The sequence below is a fragment of the Somniosus microcephalus genome, unplaced genomic scaffold (assembly GCF_052327205.1).
Source record: "Somniosus microcephalus isolate GS21.2 unplaced genomic scaffold, FLI_Smic_1.0 scaffold177, whole genome shotgun sequence".
NCBI lineage: Eukaryota > Metazoa > Chordata > Chondrichthyes > Squaliformes > Somniosidae > Somniosus > Somniosus microcephalus.
In genome coordinates, this window is record NW_028225364.1 from 102594 (window position 1) to 123689 (window position 21096).

At 43.4% G+C, this 21096-nt stretch overlaps 1 pseudogene; it reads right to left on the reverse strand.

The window, feature by feature from the left end:
* Positions 1–14967: 14967 nt before the first annotated feature.
* LOC147082093 (putative G protein-coupled receptor 139) lies at positions 14968–16440 on the reverse strand (annotated as a pseudogene).
* Positions 16441–21096: the final 4656 nt, after the last annotated feature.

Genomic DNA, 21096 nt, shown 5'->3' on the forward strand with positions numbered 1-21096 from the left:
ACGTGTTGTAACATCGATGTATTTCTGTGTACATTGAGATCTCTCGGATTAGCATTGTATTAGGATCCTGGGAAAGTGATTGGGGACCTCAGGATGTTAGAACACTGGGGCCAGACCTGGGGTAAGGGAGCACTGGGGATGTGGCCTAAAGGTTTGTGAACAGAGAAATCGGATCTGGAGTGAGGTAGTTGGGGCAAATATGAAACGTGGCTGTTTGAGATCCAGAAATGTGAACAACTTGGAATGTACATATGTCTTTGAAAGATTTTGCCAAGCTTCAGTTTCGAACCCGGTATTGGCAGATTTTCAACATTTGCCATAAGGCTCGGCCTCTGATGCCACAGTTTGACTGGGAATTGACTCATCTGTGAATCTTGGCCATACCTCACCTTGGAGAGCTTGAAAATTACATTCACGTCGAATTTTATCATGTAACCGTACTGTGCTGTACTTGAGTTAGTTAGCTTCATTGGAATGTGTCAGAGGAGCTTTATGCTGCATTGACCACATGCTGTATCTGAGTTACAAAATAAAGCGAAATTTATACTGTGTTTAACCTCTGCCGTACCTGCCCATGGAGTATTTGACGGGACAGTAAAAAGGGAGCTTAATACAGTATCTAACCTGTTGTGTCTGTATATAATAAGACACAGACTGCGGGAGAACGGTACAACAGGTGTTTACTCAACGTGGCTTACACGGGAACTGATCTGCACAGATTACTACTCAGTGCTATATACAGGTGTGGTCACTGCTGGTACTACAGTATACATGAGCTGTTAAAGATAGTTCCATCCTTAAAGGTATATACATTACAATTCCTCCGCTTTTAGATTAACAGTACCATAACTCTCATTTGACAATTAAATATCAAAGTATTTACAATTAACACTTTTAACATGCAACATTAGCTGAAAATAGTCTATTTATATATTCAGTCTTTGGGGAGGCTTCCTGATCCTTTCTGGTTAGCGCTTTTCCCAAGTGTCTTGCTCTTGGTGCGGTGGCGATTCTGGCCCCCTGTCGTCAGTTGGTTCATCAGCTTCCGATGCTACTGTTTCTGGGGTAGATGCAACCTGTGCATCGGGTTCATCACCAGGTACGTATGGGCGAGGCATGGGGATGACTTGTTCCTGTGACTCTAGGATCTGGTCAGCATGGCATCTCACGATGCTCTCCCCAACGTCCACTGTGTACATTAGTGGGCCCTGCCGTGTCCTTATTGTTCCTGGCTGCCATTTTTCTGTTCGGTAGTCGTGGGCCAAGACTGGTTGCCCTACATTGAAGCTTCTTGTTGGCTTCTCGTGGATGTGCTGGAATTGCTTACTCTCAACATCTCTTCGTACGTTTGTTCTGAGCAAATCCTTGCGAGATCTTAACCTTCAGTTCAAGAACATCATGGCTGGGGCCTGGTTGGTGACTGCATATGTTGCATTCCAGTAGGCGAACAGGAAATTGTCCACCTTGTGCTGCAGCGGAATGTTGTCATTGTACATAGCATTTATTACCTTCTTAAAGGTTTGTACGAACCTCTCAGCCAATCCATTTGTGGCTGGATGATACGGGGCGGATGTGTAATGCCTTACCCCATTCTTTTTCAAGAACCTCCGGAACTCTTTGGACACAAACTGTGGTCCGTTGTCAGAGAAAATCTGTTCTGGCAAGCTGTTCCTGGCAAAAATGGTCCGTAGGACTGCAATAGTTTTCTCCGTGGTGGTGGAGGACATTTTGATGACCTCAGGCCATTTCGAGTGCGCATCCACGGCTATTAAAACATTAAGTCCATGAATGGACCAGCAAAATCAATATGCACCCGTTGCCATGGAGATGAGGGCCACTCCCATGGGTGTAGAGGGGACTGTGGTGGTGCATTTTGGACTTTCTGGCATCCTGAGCAGCTCTTGGTCAGGTCCTGGATTTGTTTATCAATTCCTGGCCACCACACATAAGCCGTGGCTTGGATTTTCATTTTTACCCCTCCCAGATGAACCTCATTAAGCACATTGAGCACTCTATCCCTTAACTTGGGTGGAATTACCACTCGGGATCCACACATCAAGGTCCCCTGGCACACTGACAGCTGTTCTCTCCTTGTCGAGAATGCTGGCAACAGTGAGTCGCCATGTGCTGGCCATCTCTTCACCGTCAAATCATATACCCGAGACAGTGTCGGGTCATCTCGGGTTTCCTTATCGATACAAGCATTAGTTACCGGTAGGTATTCAACTATAGTTGAATGGAATATTTCGACAGGATCCACTGCTGGTGCTGCCTCCACAGTAGGCAGTGGCAGGCGTGATAGCCCATCAGTATTTCCATGCTGTTTCGTGCACCTATATTCAATCTCATAGTGGTGCGCCCCTAGAAAAAGTGACCATCTTTGTAGTCGTTGCGCATTCATCACCGGAACGCCCTTCTTCGGATTAAAAATGGAGACAAGAGGCTGGTGATCAGTCAGCAAGGTGAATTTCTGCCCATGCAGATAGTGATTGAACTTTTTCACTCCCCACACTAGTCTGAGGGCCTCCCTGTCAATCTGGGTGTAGTTATGCTAGGCTGAGATTAGTGATCGTGACGCAAAGGCTATTGGCCTCTCTGAGCCGTCCGAGAATTTGTGCGACAGCACCGCTCCAATCCCGGAGGGTGACGCATCACATGCCAACCGAATTGATAATGCTGGTTTGTAATGGGCCAATACCTCTTTCGATGTGATTAGTGTTTTGCTCTTCTGGAAAGCTCATCTACATTCGTCACTCCACTTCCATGGCACCCCAGTTTGCAGGAGGGTGTTCAGTGGGTGTAGTATTGTAGACAAATTTGAAAAGAACTTATGGTAGAAGTTTACCAACCCGAGGAACGACCTCAGTTCTCACACATTTTCCGGTGCTGGAGCCTTGATTACTGCTTCAATCTTCTCTGGGGACTTATGTAACCCCTCTTTATCGATAACGTGACCACAATACAAGATAGTTCCCCCCCTTAAATGTATATACATTACATAACCCGTGCTGTACCTGTCCTGAGAGTGTATGATGAGCAATGTAGAGGGAGCTTTACACTGTATCTAGCCCGTCCTGTACCTGCGCTGGGAGTGTTTGAAGTGTCAGTATAGATGGAGCTTTACTATCTAGCCCGTCCTGTATCTGCCCTGGGAGTGTTTGATTGGAGGTTTAGATGGAGATTTACTCTGTTTCTAACCCGTGCTTTACTTGCACATGGACGGTTTGATGGGACAATGTCGAGGGAGCTTTACTCTGATGAGACTCTAAACTATTATTTTGGATCGGTCTTCACAGTAGAAGACATTAAACACATCCCAATAATAATAAATAATCAAGGGGCTATCGGGAGGGAGGAACTTAAAACAATCTCTATCGCTAGAGAAAAAGGATTAGGCAAGCTAATGCGTGTAAAGGCTGACTAGTCCCCTGGATGCGATTGCCTGTATCCTAGGGTCTTAAAAGAAGTGGCTGCAGCTATAGTGGTTGCGTTGTTTGTAAGCTACCAAAATTCCCTGGATTCTGGAGAGGTCCCAGCAGATTGGAAAACCGCAAATGTAACACCACTATTCAAGAAAGGAGGCGGACAAAAAGCAGGAAGCGGAAGGCAAGTTAGCCTAACATCTGTCATTGGGAAAATGTTGAAATCCATTATTAAGGAGTTAATAGCAGGGCATTTAGAAAATCATAAGACAGTCAAGCAGAGTCAGCATGGGTTTATGAAAGAGATATCGTGATTGACAACTTTGCCAGAGTTCTTTGAGGATGTAACAAACATGCTGGATACAGGGGAACCAGTAGATGTAGAGTATTTGGATTTCAGGAAGGCATTCGATAAGGTGCCACATAAAAGGTTACTGCACAAGATAAGAGCTCACGAGGTTTGGGATAATATAATGGCATGGATAGCGGATTGACTAACTAACAGAAAACAGAGAGTCACGAAAAATGGGTTATTTGCTGGTTGAAAATCAGTAACTATTGGAGTGCCACAGGGATCAGTGCTGGGAACTCAACTTTTTGCAATATATATTAACTAGCTGGGGGGAGCCTGGCTTTGCCAGGGCTGTTTTGGGCCAGGCGGTTTAAATCGAGTGCCAAACTTTGGGCCCTGTCTGTGTCCCTCTGTGAATCTGCTGCCGGGCAACATTTTAAATTGAGTCCCAGGCTTTAGGGCCCTGTCTGTGTCCCTTTGTGAATCTGCTGCCAGGCAACATTTCTTCCTTTTAATACCTTGAAAGATGAAAGTGAAAGTACTTATAAATTGTTTTTGGTAAATCTTATGTTATTTTGAAAATAGATACTAACTTTTTCAAAGCTGGATGATCAAAGTAGTTTGAGCTGGATGCTGAAGTCATGGCAGTGAAACAATGGCTGCCACAACCCCGAGATGAAAACGATTAGTCCCGCCCACACACACACACACTGATTGGCCAACCATCAGGGGACCGTACTGTAGGATTGGTCAATCGTGACGGCACAGGATTGGTTGAACCTTGGCTTCAGTCAATCAATGCTAAGTAGCAGATAATGGCCTAGAAATTCAGTTGGCGCCGCACCACGGCTTTAGCGCTGGAAATTTAGCGCCGGCGCTAAGTCCCCCTGCGCGCGCCAAAAATTCAGTAGCGCCGCGCCCAAACGGCTGCCGGCGCTACAGGAGGGTGTCCGTGCTTCGAAATGGGCGCTGACTGCCACATAGCGGTGCAATTCCGGCGCTGCGGCACCCGATGCGGTTTGGCAGGCTGGGGAAGTGCAGGCCTCCTTCTTCAGTTAAGGAGGAGCTGCCTGCACCCGCCCGCTGGCCGCTGAAATCTTGAAAAAAATGAGCCCGGCACCTCGGAGAAGTGCCGGGCTCGCAGGCCAGACGCATCTGTTCCGCGGGATGGGGGTGGAGGAGTCCGGGGAGGGAGGTGCGGGCAGGCGGCCGGCGGGAAAGCGGCCTGCCGCCGCGCGACATTAATGCGCCGGCGCTAACTCGTGTAGGACTCTGCTGAAACATCGTTAGTTGTGGCTGCCACGGGCGACGCGGCTGCAACTCAATTTCGGCGTTGGGCCCCGTCACCATGGCAACCGGGACGCTGTGCACACCGATGACGTCATCGGTGCCGGCGCAGCGCAACCGGTCTACCGCCGAGAGCAGGGCCCCACTGAATTTACAAACCGGCCATAACTCCGGCGCTAGGCCCTCTAGCGCCTCAAATGGGGCGCTAACCCTACTGAATTTTCATCCCAATGAGTTTAATTTTGAAGGTTTTTTGCATAAGGCGTGAAGAATTATCGTCCAACCGAAAAGTAAATACGCTTACGAGCGTCCCGGAAGCATAAGCTTTCTTCGGAGGTAACGCGCACATAGGTACGCCGTATAACTTTCGAGCGCATAGCCGGACAGATGCACACCCGAGGACAGACAGAAGGACAGACAGACAGATCGATTCCTTTATATATATAGATAACTTGGATGAAGGGACCAAGTGTACTGTAGACAAGTTTACTCATGATACAAAGATAGGTGGTTTAGCAAGTTGTGAGGAGGATACAAAGTGTCTGCAAAGGGATATAGATAGGTTAATTGAGTGGGAAAAATTGGCAGATGGAGTGCAATGTGGGAAAATGAGAGTTTATCCACTTTGGAAGGAAGAATGAAAAAACAAATTATTATTTAAAGTGGCGAGACTACAAAATGCTGCGGTACAAAGGCATCTGGGGCTCCTAGTACATGAAACACAAAAGTTGGCGTGCAGGTACAGCAATAATTAGGAACGCTAATGCAATGTTGGCCTTTATTACAAGGGGAATGGAGTATAAAAGTAGATACGTTTCGATGCAACTTTACAGGGCGCTGGTGAGACCACACCTGGAGTACTGCGTACCGTTTTGGTCGCCATATTTAAGGAAGGATATATTTGCATTGGAGGCAGTGCAGAGAAGGTTCACTATGTTGATTTCTGGGATGAAGTGCTTGATGTATGGTTGAGCAGGTTGGGCTTATACTCGGTGGAGTTTCGAAGAATGAGAGGTGATCTTATTGAAACATATAAGATTCTGATGGGGATTGACAGGGTAGATGCTGAGAGGATGTTTCCCCTAAGGGGGTATCTAGATCTAGGGGGCATAGTTTGAGAATAGGAGTTTGCCCATTTCAGCCGGAGATGAGGAGGAATTTCTTCTCTCAGTGGGTCGTGAATCTTTGAAACTCTCTACCCCAGAGATCTGTGGAGGCAGATTCATTGACTATGTTGAAATGGAGATTGACAGACATTTGAACTGCAAGGGATTCAAGGGGTTTGCAGAGTGAGTGGGGCAGTGGTGTTGAGGCCAAGATTGGATCAGCTATGATCTTATTGATTGGCGGAGCAGGCTTGAGGGCTCGACTGGCCAACTCCTGCTCCTGTTTCGTATGTTTTTCGTATGTTTCTATTATGTATCTAAGACTCCAGGCTGCTATATAAATGTCTCCTGTCTCCTTTGTGGTGTCACCTGGAGCCAAGTTTCCGCCCCTGGTTACGCCCCATCAGTGGTGTGTCATTTTGGGCAGAGCTGGAGTGGGCAGCAGATATTGTGAATGATGTTAATGCCTATAAATAAGGGCAAACAAAATAACTATTTAAAATTAAAGTAATTAATTCAAATAAATTGTAAATATTTTAAAATTAAATATATTAATATTCTCAAAAATAGTCTCATTGTTTTTCTGTAACAACGTTTCTAATTAAGATGAATCATGTTTATCTTAAAAGTTTCTTTGATTGAGCAGTATCCCAGGAAGGTGGAGAGAGTGAAGACGAATCATCACTACACTAACTGGGGCGCGAGAAAGGTCGTTAGGTTCATACAGAAGATCTGGTGGGACCAAGACACCCAGTGTCGAAGACCAGAAACGGGAAGCTTCAAGAATGATTGCAAATGTGAGGAGCATTACTGAGAATCTCTTCAGTCGATGATTTCACCGCGGGCAGAGTCTAAAAAGGTTTTGGGAGAAGTTTAGCAACTGGCATAATACTCGGCATTTGATGCAGTAATTTGACTGGGGATTCACTGGTATGTAAAACTAACGGATATCTCTAGTTCTTGACCCACTCCCCAGAGGGAATAGTTTATTCTATCTGCTCTACCAAAACTCATATCATCTTCAAGACCTCTATTATGTAACTTCTTAACTTCTCTGTTCCAAGGATAATAGTCCTAACTGTTCAAACTTATCCTCATAACTGAAGGTCATCATCTCTGGTAACATCCTGGTGAACCTCCTCTGTTTCCTTTCTAAGGCTTTTACATCCTTCCTGAAATGTGGAGCTCAGCAATGTCAACAATACTCCAGCTGAGGATTTGCCAGTGATGTATAAAGTTCCAACATGCGCTTTTAGCTTTTATATTGTATTCTATTATAAACCCAAGTAATGTATATGATTTTTTAAGCACTTGTCAACTTGCCCTGCCACCTTTAAGGATTTGTGTATGTGGACTTCAAGGTACCTGTGCACATTTGAACTTTTCAAAATTGTGCCATTTATAGTATATTGACTTTACATTTTAGTCCTCCAAAGTGCCACACTTACAATACTCCGCACTTCTCTGACATGCCTCTTCCCATTGCACCATCCTAGCTATGAAATCCTGGACACTATCATCTACGTTTCCAAGTGCATCATGTGCAAACGAGATAATACTGCTCTCTAGGTTGTTTATAAAAAATTAAAAGAATAATGACTTAAAATGATACTTGATGAACACCATAGACAGCTACACCGCCCACTCGCCCCCAGTCTGAATAAACATCCATTCGCTTCAACCATTGGCTTCCTGTCACTGAGCCTATTTTGTATCCTTATCACCACTTTCCCCTTAATTCGCTCGGCTTATATCTTCTTAACAAGTCACATATCCAAGTATGCTGATGACACAAAATAGGCAGCTTTGTAAGCAATTTAGATGGCAGTTTAACATTACAAAGAATTATTAATAGATTAATTGACTGGACAGAACTATTGCAAATTGATTTTAATGTAGGCAATTGTGAGGTCACCGACTTTGGACGTAAAAATGATACATCAGGTTAATTTCTAAATGGTTAATAACTAGAAAAGCTGAGGGCCCAAAGAAAGTTGTGGATCACAAAAATGTCATGGACAGGTGCAACTATACAAATCCCTGGTTAAACCACACCTGGAATACTCTGTCAGTCCTGCGCACCACACCTTAGGAAGGATGTATTGTCTTGGACCGAGTGCAGTGTAGATTTACCAGCAAGATACATAGACTACAAGGGTTATATTAGGAGTGAATGGTTGGATTCCCTGGAATTTAGAAGGTTAAGATGTGAGTAGAATGAAGTTTTCAAGATATTAAGGGGAACTGATAGGGTAGATAGAGAAAAAATATTTCCGATATTTGGGGAGTCCAGGTCTGATGAACACTTCTATATGCAAAGGATGGTAGACATTTGGAACGCTCTTCCACAAACGGCAGTTGATGCTAGGTTAATTGTTAATTTTAAATCTGAAATGGATGGATTTTTGTTAACTAAAGGTATTAAGGGATATGGGCCAAAGGTGAGTATATGGATTTCGGTCGTAGATCAGCCATGATCTCAATGAATAGCGGAATAGGCTCGAGGGTCTAAGTGACCTACTCCTGTTCCTGTTTAATGTCACTGCATTTGGGGAGGGCTAACAAGGAAAGGGGATACACGTTAAATGGTAGGAAATTGAGTAGTGCAGAGTAACAAAGGGAACTTGGAGTACATTTCCACAGACTCCTGAAGGTAGTAGGCCAGGTAGATAAGGTTTTTAAGAAGGCATACGGAATGCTTGCCATTATTAGCCGTGGCATAGAATACAAGAGCAGGGGTTATGCTTCAACTGTATAAAACACTAGTTATGCATCAGCTAGAGTAATGCGTGCAGTTCTGGTCACTACATTGCAGGAACGATGTGATGGCGCTAGAGAGGGTACATAGGAGATTTACAAAGATGTTGCCGGGAGAAGAGATTCTTAGCCATGAGGAAAGACTGGATCGGCTGGGTCTGTTTTCCTTGGAACAGAGGAGGCTGAGGGCAGACCATATTGTGCTGCATAAAATGATGTGGGGCCGAGATAATGTGGTTAGAAAAGGACATAGTTCCCTTAGCAGAGGGGTCAAAAACCAGGGGGCACAGAATTATATTAGTTGGTGCAAGATTTGGAGAGAAAGGTCTTCACCCAGAGGGTTGTGGGGTCCTTGAACTCGCTGCCTGAAAGGGTGGTAGAGGCAGGAACCCTAACCACATTTAAAAAGTACTTGGAAGTGCACTTGGGCTGCGTTAACCTGCAGGGCTGCGGACCAAGAGCTGGGAAGTGGGATTAGGCTGGATAGCTCTTTGTTGGCCGGCGTGGACACGATGGGCCGAACTGGCCGCCTTCCGTGCTGTAACTTTATATGATTCTATGATTCTAGGAGGGGACAGATAGTGTAACAAAGGTAATAAGGCATCAGTGACTAAGGTGACAGCAGGGAAAAAGAGAAATATGTCAAATCTCAAGGCAGTATATTTAAATACGCAAAGCATTCACAACAAAATAGGTGAATTAATAGCGCAGATAAAAATTAACAAGTTTGATCTAATAGCCATAATGGAGACATGGTTGCAAAGTTGCCAACGTTGGGAAAAAAATATTCCAGGATACATAACTTTTAGAAGGGATAGGTTAAATGGAAAAGGATGAGGGGTAGCCCTGATAATAAAGGATGGAATACAGACAGCAGAGAGCAAGAACCTTAGCTCTGAAAATGAAGAAGTAGAATTAGTTTGTGTGGAGCTAAGAAACAGCAAGGGGCTGAAAAAATTGGCGGGAGTTTTTTATAGGCCCCTAAACATTAGTTGTAATGTAGGGCAGAGTATAAATCAGGAAATTAGAGGCGAGTGTAGCAAGGGTAATACAATAATGATGGAGGACTTTAATCTACATATGGACTGGGCAAACCAAATTTGCAGTAACAGCGTGGAGGATGATTTCATGAAATGTATGCAAGATAGTTTTCTAGATAAGTGTGTTGAGGAACCGACGAGGGAACAGGAACTTAGAGCTAGTACTGTGCAAGGAGAAAGGATGAATTAATAACCCTGTAGTAAAGGGGCACTTTGGGAAGTGTGACTATAATAATATGACATTTTTATATTGAGTTTGAAAGTGAGTTAGCTAAATCCGAATCTAAGGTATGAGGGGCGAGTTGGCTAAGGAAGATTGCGAAAATACATTAAAAGGTATTACAGTGGATGAGCAATGGCTAGCATTTAAAGAATTAATACATAATTTACACCAAATATACATTCCATTAAGGCACAAAAACCCCAAAGGAAAAGTGGTCCAACCGTGGCTAACAAGAGAAGTTAAAGATAGTATTAGGTCAAAGGAAGTGTTTTAATGCTGCTGGAAAGAGTAGTAAGTCTGAGGATTGGGAAGATTTTAGTATTCAACAAAGGAGGACCAAGAAATTGATGAAGAAAGTGAAAATAGAATATGAAAGTAAACTAGCGAGAGACATAAAAAGAGTCTGTAAAAGCTTCTATAGATATGTAAAAAGGAAAAGATTAGTGAAAGTAAATGTGGTTCCCTTACAGACTGAGAGAAGAAAAATTATAATGGGTAGTAAGGACATGGCAGAGAAATTAAACAAATATGTTGTGTCTGTCTTCACAGAAGAAGAGGCAAAAAAACTTCCCGGAAATAGTGGAAAACCAGGGGTGTAGCGAGAATGAGGACGGAAGTTTATTAGGTTTAGTAAAAAAATAGTATTGGAGAAATTAATGGAACTGAAAGCTGATAAATCCCATGGATCTGATGGCCTGCATCCTAGTGTTGGCTATAGAGATAGTGAATGTGTTGGTTGTCATTTTCCAAAATGCCATAGAGTCTAGAATGTTTCCCGTGGCTTGGAAGGTAGCAAATGTAACGCCACTATTTAAGAAAGGAGAGACAGAGAAAATGGGGAACTACAGACTAATTAACCTGACATCATTAGTAGGGAAAATGCTAGAATCTATTATCAAGAACGTGGTAACAGGGCACTTAGAAAATAATAATAGGATTGAGCAGAGTCAACATGGATTTATGAAAGGGAAACCGTGTTTGACAAATCTTTTAGGGTTTTTTAGGTTGTAACTAGCAGAATAGATAAGGGGGAACCAGTGGACGTGGTGTATTTGGACATTCAGAAGGCATTCGATAAGGTGACATACAAGCGGTTATTAAAAATTTAGGGCTCATGGGATTGGGGGTACGATACCAGCATGGATTGAGGATTGGTTAATGAACTGAAAATGGAGAGTAGGAATAAATGGGTTATTTTCGGGTTGGCAGGCTGTAAATAGTGGGGTACCGCAAGGATCAATGCTTGGGCCACAGCTATTCACAATCTACATCAATTATTTGGATGAGGGGACCAAATGAAATAGATACAAGTTTACTGATGGTAAATGGAATATAATGTGGAGAACTATGACATTAACCACCTTTGTGGGAAAAACAGAAAAGCAGAGTTTTTTTAAATGGGGCGAGATTGAGAAATGTTGATGTTCAGAGTGAACTGGGTATCCTTGTACACGAATCACTGAAATTTAACATGTAGTACAGCAAGCAATTAGGAAAGCAAATGGTATGTTGGCCTTTTTTACAAGAGGATTTGAGTAGAAGAATCAAGACGTCTTCCTGCAATTATATAGAGCCCTGGTGAGACCACTCCTGGAGTGTACAATTTTGGGCTCCTTACCTAAGGAAGGATATACTTGCCATTGAGGGATTGCAATGAAGTTTCACCAGACTATTTCCTGGGATGGGGGTATTCTCCACTGAGGACAGATTGAGTAGACTAGGCCTATATTTTCTAGAATTTAGAAGAATGAGAGGTGATCTCATTGAAACATGCAAAATACTTACAGGGCTTGACAGGGTAGATGCAGGGAGGATGTGTCCCCTGGCTGCGCAGTCCAGAAACAGGGGTCACAGACTCAGAATAGGGAGTCAGCAATTTAGGATTGAGATGAGAAGAAATTTCGTCACTCAGAGGTTGGTGAAACTTCGGAATTTTCTACCCCAGATGGCTGTGGACGATGAGTCGTTGAGTATATTCAGACAGAGATCGATAGATTTTTGAATATTAAGGGAATCCGGGAAGATGGGGATAGTTCAGGAAAGTGGAGATGAGGTTTGTAGATCAGATACGATCTTATTGAATGGCGGAGCAGGCTCGAAGGGCTAAATTGCCTACTCCTGCTCCTGTTTCTTATGTTCTATTGTTCTTATGAATGCAAGCTAAGTAAGCGCTTCCATCATTTTCCGACAACCCGCCCACTGTTTGTGTGAGATTCCGGCTGTGTGGCAGGTCTGGGAGATCCCATTGCTGAAGCAGACAAGTGGAAAGCAGTTAAGAAAGTATTAGTGGATGTGGAATTAAAATTCATTCATCCATTGAGAACAGGAGACACCGTGGGTAGACGTCATTATGTAGGGAGCAATATTAATGATAAAGTAAAAGCTTTTAAATTATCCAAAAATGCTGGCAAGTAGATAGTAAGGACTAGCAAAGACTGCTTGGCAAATATTCGGAGTAGTTCACAAGTGAAGCACTAAAGGAGGGCTTGTATGATCGGCAGCGATCAACCGGTTTTTAAGTACAATTACAGTATTCAACCAAACAACATGGGAATCTGGAATCTAGGGACACAGACACCGCGAGATAAAGGAATGGGGACTGTCAGGAATGACAGTTTACTGACACTGTTACAAGTTTCCTCAATTAGAGAATATTTTTGAGGATCTGACAGTGGCTGAATTAATCGCAGTGCTTAAAAAAAGGCAGGAGAGATCCAATGGGTGAGCACCTGGGAGGGGTGCAATGTAAAAGGGAACTCTATTGGTGTAAGGGACGATATGTCATCTTTAACTAACCTGCTTCGGTTTCTGAAACACATCACTGGCCTGTAGGGCAGGGGAAATGCAGTTGTAATCACACAGTCGCATTGAAGCAGCGGACAAGGTCCCGCATCTACAAGTGGCGAGGAATTATGGGATGGGCTGGGAGATCTGGCACTGCACAGAGAGCTCATTACAAAATGTAAGAAGGTTATTGACAAATCGGAACCTGTAAGGGAGGGGTGACTATTGAACATCTGGGATCTTCCTTGATGCCAGTTTATTTATAATCTTTTGTTCAATAGAAGCTCAACGGGGATGTGTGTATCATACAACCAAAAATATTGGTAATAATACCAACAGAGGTAACTCTGTAAATCCATAGAAATGTAATGGGTGGGAGTAGTTCAATTGCCGCATTCTATCTGTACTGGATTCTTTGACACAGCAATCAAGAATTATCGATAGTCTTCCTCTTTCTTTCCACAGACAATTATTTTCTCGTTTTGAAATATTCACCTAATTTTCCCTTAGCTATTCCCTGAGTTAAAAAAATCCAAGCTCCAGCAACCCTTTGCATAAAGAAGGTTCTGCTAATCTATCTGCTCATTACTTTTGGGACAATTTGAAGTCGATCACCCTTTATTGCTTGCTCCACAATTAGATGGAATAATCTCTCCCTCTTCACTCTGCCAAATTGTTCATAATTATTAAAAGCTCTATTAAATCTGCTCTTAGATTTCGCTGCTCCAGTGAAAATAGTCCCAATATCTTGCCCCTCATCACCAATATAGTTCTGATCCATGGCACGGTCCTGGGTTATCTACATTGCCTAATCTCAGTGGAGTTAATGGCCGTTCCACAATGAGGGTTTGAATCTGTACCTGGTTTTCCAACGGTGGCCTCGTCAGCATTTTGTAAATGTTTATCAAAACATATGTTTCTTGTGATCTATGCTCATGTCTGCAAAACACATATTTCTGTTGGCTTTCCCATGGATTTATCCACTCGCAGGCATACTTTCTTGGAATTAATGTTTTGGATCTCTATCGCTGTTCATCCAAACCCTGCAGCTCCTTCCCATTGAGAGCCTGCTCCCATTCATTGGCGTTTCTGAAAGATTGAGGCGAGGTCACCGATGAACAATTTGTGACTGATTCTAAGTTGCTGGGATATTTTAATTATTATTTGGAACAATATGCAGCCGCATAACAAGATGGTAATTTCCAAAGATTCTTTCTGACCATTTGCAAATGTTAAGCCAAAGACAAGAATGCTTTATATCACTTTCATTTTACCTGATTTCAGGCATTGTTTTTAACAGGTCACTTGCAACAATTGTAATAGTTTAGAACGTTATGAATAAACATTAATTCTTACATTCCTTAACATTTGTTTGGGAGACTGATTGAGACAGAATAGCAATAATATTACCCATGATATTTTTATCGACAGCACTGAACAAGAGCAGACACCATCTTTGTGCTGAATGAGAAACACCAGTCAGCGCACAATCGAGATTTTAAGTCAGTATCTGGGACAACAGAGGTGAAAGGTCACATCGATGAGCCGAGATCCGAAAGTTTCCTCCATTCGAACACTGGTCACGTGAAAATCGTCAATGAGGAATGGAGTCCGATAGATAGATCCCCACCTACAATATTCACATCAAACTTCCAGGAAAGTTACCAATATCGGCGATCGCAAGACCTTTGATTGTTTCGGCACAGAATGAAACTTTATTGATGATTTTAAACTGGTGCGCCCGATCCCAGTACCTGCAGTGTAAGGTGGATTCCTCTGTTGCCCACATGTCCGACTCCACTGCTGAACCTCAACATTGTTATCTATGATCCCTGAACTTGAAATGTGCTAAATTAGCAGGAATAGGTTATGATTACTCAGCAAAAGCACCGTAAAACTAACGCAAAGCCGACATCAAACGCATGCTGCAAAATGGAAGAAATGTTTACAAAACAACTTACATTTCCAGAAAGAAGGACGTTCTACGGTGGAAAGGACGTTGAAATTGAGCTTCAGTTTAAAAAAAAGCTTTCGTTTTACCTGCTTATTCTTACTCTCATTTTCTAACTAATCTCAGAATTAGTGTCCAGGCGGATTTCGCCACATTCTGCAGCTCTTCTCTGAATTTGCTCTGCGTCGCTGCATAAATGCACGGGTTTGAAAGCAACTCAAAAACTTCAACAACGCTCCGGTTTCAGTGGCGATATATCCAGGATTTGTGTGGTTGCCTCGGTAATTAGTGGTGCTTATCAGTCTGGTAGTTACAATACTCACGGCATATGTCAGCCACAACAGTATAAAACTGCCCGAAATAGTGAACAATAAAATGATGGATTTCCTTCGGTTCTCCATCTCTGTATCACTGTGATTCTCACTCCTGTGACCTCGGAGTCCCCTGCGGGATCTGCTGGCCACCAAAATACGTCGAACGGTTAAAGAATTAAACAAGGCGATTAAAGTAAAAGGAATCCAAAGGACCCAGGCGCTGTGAAACCAGATGTAAGCTATGCCTGGAGGTGAGGTAAAAAAGCCTACACTTTTCAGGCAGCCCCACTGCACCTTGTTAATTATTTGCTCAGATTCCACTGCTAACAAAACGGGGATGTCCTTTAAAAAGATGAGGACCGTGAAGGATGTTACAACCGCGGCCGCAGTTCTCTCGGTGCAATACTTTGCTTTTAACCTCTCGCAGCAGATAACAACACATCGGTCAAATGTGAAGGAGACGGTGAACCAAACAGACAAATCGAGGGTGGCTGCAGTCATATATAGAATGAACGTACATACTGGAGTCTGGGACAGGAATGAAAGTGGAAAGCGATAACTAAAAATACGATACACTATTACATTAATGATGATGACCATTAGATCTGCTGTTGCCATGGCCACCATGTAGACAGAGATACACTTGGAAAGGCCGCAGTTTCCTCGGAAGACAATCGCGATTGTCACCAGGTTCGCTGTAAGAAAGAGAGAGGAGAAAAATAATGTTCCAGTGTCTGAATGAAATATATAGGGCAATACTTGTGGAGAGCATTTTACTCCATTCAGTGTGATTATCAATACGGAGCAGCGTGAGAACAGGATTGGTATTGGAACCATTATCTGGGAATCGGACTCATACATTTTAATGAGCTGCTACAGCGCTCACTCTGCACGGGGCTGTGGCTGGAGGGGCGGGAAGACGGTCCGAAGAACCGCCAAAGTCCTTGTGTAGCTGCTTCAAAGAGCATTGTAAAATCAGTGAGGTTATTGGATTAAGGGAAGCACGGAAAGTATGAATAGGCGGTTCACGAGTTGGTTCCAGTCACTACCGACTAATTAATACTGACATCTAATAAACAACTTACCTTTTCCGACCAGGCTGACCAGGTACACAGTTAATCATGATAAACAGTAAACAGGTTACAATGGCTCACCGGGGACAGCGACGGCTGCGAGAATCGGGTAATAAATCTCTGTTATCTGCAGCATAGTTGGTTGACCCATTTTCTATGTGAATGGAAGAATTCTGTGTCAGAGCTGAAAGACTCTGACTGGCGCACGGCTGAGGCAATGGAAGGGAACCTATATTTATCCACACATCAATCCTCCAGCGAGTCAATCAGGTTAAATCATAATTAGCATTTGTTACAGTCATTGAACAAATAGACTCAGGTAAGTTGTTTTTCATCTGACACGTCAGATTAATAGAAATAGTTGAAATTGATATGGGAAAGTTTATCAAATAAAATATAATTAAATCATTCTTTACAATTAGAGTGTTCAATCTCTCAGTACTGCTGCTGCCTCTGTTACTACAGGAGCAATGAAGGCAGCCCCCTAGCCCTACACGTCCTGACCCTATACTTTACCCAGTTTTGTTGCTCCAAACCCTCCAGAACAGGCGGTGATCAAATCTTGCGGTATTGGTGATGGCTACAGTCATGCGGTATTAAAGGTAACCGCGTTCCTCTGGTAGCTGTAGTAAAGCTACACTTACACAAGAGGTGAGAGTGCTCCTCCTGTACTTGTGGCAGCCCTACACTTAAACTAGAGGTGACTGAGTTTCTCTGGTACTATTGCTGCCCCTACACTTACACTAGAGGAGACAGTGCTCCCCTGGTACTAGTGGTACCCCTGCACTTACACTAGAGTAGACAGTGCTCCTTCAGTACTGGCGGTACACCTGCACTTACACTGGAGGGGAAAGTGCTGCTTCAGTGCCAGTGGTGCCCCTACCCGTACACTAGAGGACACAGTACTCCTTCAGTACTAGTGGTGCCCCTACACTTACACTAGAAGAGCAGTTTACTTCATTACTAGTGGTGCCCCTACACTTACACTAGGGGAGAAAGTGCTCCTTCAGTATTGTGGTTCACTACACTGATACTCGATGACTTTGCTCCTGCGGTGCTAGATATATCCTTGCATTTAGACTACTGCTGGACGTTAACGTCCTGTTATAGTGGTTCCCACACTTACACAAGCAGTGCTCCTTCTTCTATGGTACGAGTGGTAACCCTACATATATACTAGAGGTGTCCGTGCTTCAGCAGTAGTAGTGGTAACCCCAAACTTTCAATGGTAGTGACAGTGATGTTCTGGTATTAGTAATAACCTACAATTAATCACGAGCTGACCATCCTCGACAGGTGCAAGTGTCACCCATACACATACAATAGAGGTGCTCCTCCTGTACTATTGGTAATCCTATACTTATATTAGAGGTGAACACGCTACTCCATGTCTAGTGTTACCCTACACTTATACTAGGTGTGAACATGTTCCCCCTTACTAGTGGTACCCTTACACTTACACTGATACTGAAAATGCTCTTATGGTATTAGTGGCAGCCTACATTTACACAAGAGCAGACCGTACTCCTCCTGTACTAGCAGTACCCCTACACTTACACTAATGCTGAACTTGTTCCCTACACTTTAACCAGCGGTGATCCTTCTTCTACGGTATGAGTGGTCACCCTACATATATATGAGAGGTGACCGTGCTTCACCAGTAGTAGTGGAATCCCCACACTTACAATGGTAGTGAAAGTGATGTTCTGGTATTAGTGATAACCTACAATTAATCACGAGCTGACTGTCCTCGACAGGTGCTAGTGGTTCCCCTAAACATACACCAGTTGTGACCGTGCTCCTCTGGTAATAGGGTGTCTGCACTTACACCAGATATGACACTGATTTTCCTCTGCTATAGCTGATTATATTCCTATTCGAGGCCCCAATCTTGTTATATGGACGGAGACCCATCTATTGCACTACTGGCGATGAATCTGCTGTTGCAGCACCAGCGATATACCTGCCGCTGAGACACAAGAAAGAATACAAGAATATAAGAAATTATGAGGGTGCTAGATAGAGTGGACAGGAAGGGCCTATTTCATTTAGCAGGGAGGTCAATAACCAGAAGACATAGTTTTAAAATAAGTGTTAGAAGGATTAAACAGGAGAGGATGATAACTGTTTCCAGCCAGAGGGTGGTGGGGCTCTGGAACTCACTGTCTGAAATGGTGGTAGAGACAGAAAATCTCATCACTTTTAAAAATACTTGGATATGGACTTGATGTGCCATAACCTACAGGGCAACGGACCAAAAGCTGGAACGTGGGATTAGGCAGGTGAACTCTTTCTCGACTGGCACAGACACGATGGGTCGCATGGCCTCCTTCTGTACCGTACATTCTCTGCCGTACATTTCTCTGATTCTATTCGGCCCTTCGAGCCTGCTCCACTATTCAATAAGATCATGGATGACCTTCTGCCTCAAATCCAGCTTCATGCACTCTCCTCAAATCCGTTGGTTCCCTGAGTATGCAAAAATCAATCGATCTCTGTGTTGAAAATAGTCAAGGACTGAGCATCGACAGCCCTCTGGGATAGCGGATTACAAAGATTGACAAACCTCTGAGTGAAGAAATATCTCCACAGCTCAGTCCTAAATGGCTGGCTTCTTATTCTGAGATTGTGACACCGAGTTCTAGATTTCCTGGACAGGAGAAACATCCTTCCAGCAATTACCCTGTCAAGCTCCTTAAGAATGATATACGTTTCAATGAGGTCACCTCTCATTCTTCAAAACTCTAGGAATTATAGGCCTAATTTACTCAGTCTCTCCTCAGCCTAGGAATCAGTCGAGACAATCTGTAAGGCAAGTTTATCCTTCATTAGTTAAGGAGAGCAAAATTGTACACAGTACTCCAGGTGTTGTCTCGCCAAGGCCCTATATAATTGCAGTAAGACTTCTCTAATCTTATACACCAATCCTTTTGTAATGAAGACGAAAATACCATTACATTTCCTAATTCTTTGCTGCATCTGCATGTTAACTTTCCTTGATTTCTGTACAATGACACCCAGGTCCCTCTGAATACCAACATTTCCCAATCCCTCAACATTTAAAACATATTCTGCTTTTCTATTTATCCTACCAAAGTGGATAACTTCACATTTTTCCACAGTAGATTTCAGCTGCCATGCTCTTACTCATTCACTTAATCAGTCTATATCAATTTACAGTGTATTTGCATCCTCGTCACAGCTTACATAAGAACATAAGAACATAAGAAATAGAAGCAGCAGTAGGCCAATCGGCCCCTCGAGCCTGCTCCACCATTCAATAAGATCATGGCTGATCTGATCATAACCTCAAATCTTCTATCACTCTCCATCCCAACCGATCCCATGTGATCTCCCGGGAGAGGTGAAAAACCAGTTAAAAAACCCAATGGCCAATTTGGGAGAAAAAAATCTGGGAAATTCCTCTCCGACCCATCTAGGCGATCGAAACTCGTCCAGGAGATCACTCTGTCCCTATACTTTCTACAGTACTTACCTTCTGTAAAGGCAATGGCCACCCCAGCCAGGAACAGGAAGAAAACCATCTCCTGAAATCTAACACAGAATTAGAACACAAGAAGTAGGAGCAGAACCAGGCTACATGGCCCCTGGGCACGCTCCACTACCCACAGGGCCATGGCCATTCCGAACCTAGACTCATGTCCAATTTCCTGCCATCTCCCTGTTACCCTTAATTACCTTTACTTCTAGGAAACTATCTATTTCTGTTTTAAATTTATTTAATGATGTAGCTTCTACAGCTTTCTGGGGCAGCAAATTCCACAAACATACCACCCTCTGTGTGAAGAAGTTTCTCCTCATCTCAGTTTTGAATGAGCAGCCCCTTATTCTAAGATTATGCCCCCTAGTTCTAGTTTCACCCATCATTGGGAACATCCTCACCGCATCCACCCGATCAAGGCCCTTCACAATCTTATATGATTCAATAAGATCGCCTCTCATTCTTCTGAACTCCAATAAGTAGAGTCCCAATCTACTCAACCTCTCCTCATATGACCACCCCCTCATCCCCGGGATTAACCGAGTGAACCTTCTTTGTACTGACTCGAGAGCAAGTATGTCTTTTCTTAAGTATGGACACCAAAACTGTATGCAGTATTCCAGGTGTGGTCTCACCAATACCTTATATACCTGCAGCAATACCTCCCTGTTTTTATATTTTATCCCCCTAGCAATAAAAGCCAACATTCCATTGGCCTTCTTGATCACTTGCTGCACCTGCATACTAACTTTTTGAGTTTCCTGCACCAGGACCCCCAGATCCCTTTGTACTACTGTACTTTCCAGTTTCTTGCCATTAAGGTAATAACTTGCTCTATGATTTTTCCTGCCAAATTGCATAACCTCACACTTTCCAGTATTGTATTCCATCTGCCAGATCCCTGCCCACTTACTTAGCCTGTCTTTGTCACTTTGCAGGTTTTTTATGTCCTCCTCACTCACTACTTTCCCTCCCATCTTTGTATTATCTGCAATCGTTGATATGTTACACTCGGTACCCTCCTCCAAATCGTTTATATAGATTGTAAAGATTTGGGGACCCAGCACTGACCCCTGCGGAACACCACTAGTTACTGATTGCCAGTCTGAGAACGAATCATTTTTCCCAACTCTATGCATTCTGTTAGAGAGCCAATCCTCCACCATGCCAGAATATTACCCTCAATCCCGTGATTATTTATCTTAAGCAATAATCTTTTGTGTGGCACCTTGTCAAATGCCTTTTGGAAGTCTAAATACACTACGTCCACTGGTTCTCCTTTATCCACCCTGTATGTTACTTCCTCAAAGAACTCAAGCAAATTTGTCAAACATGACTTCCCCTT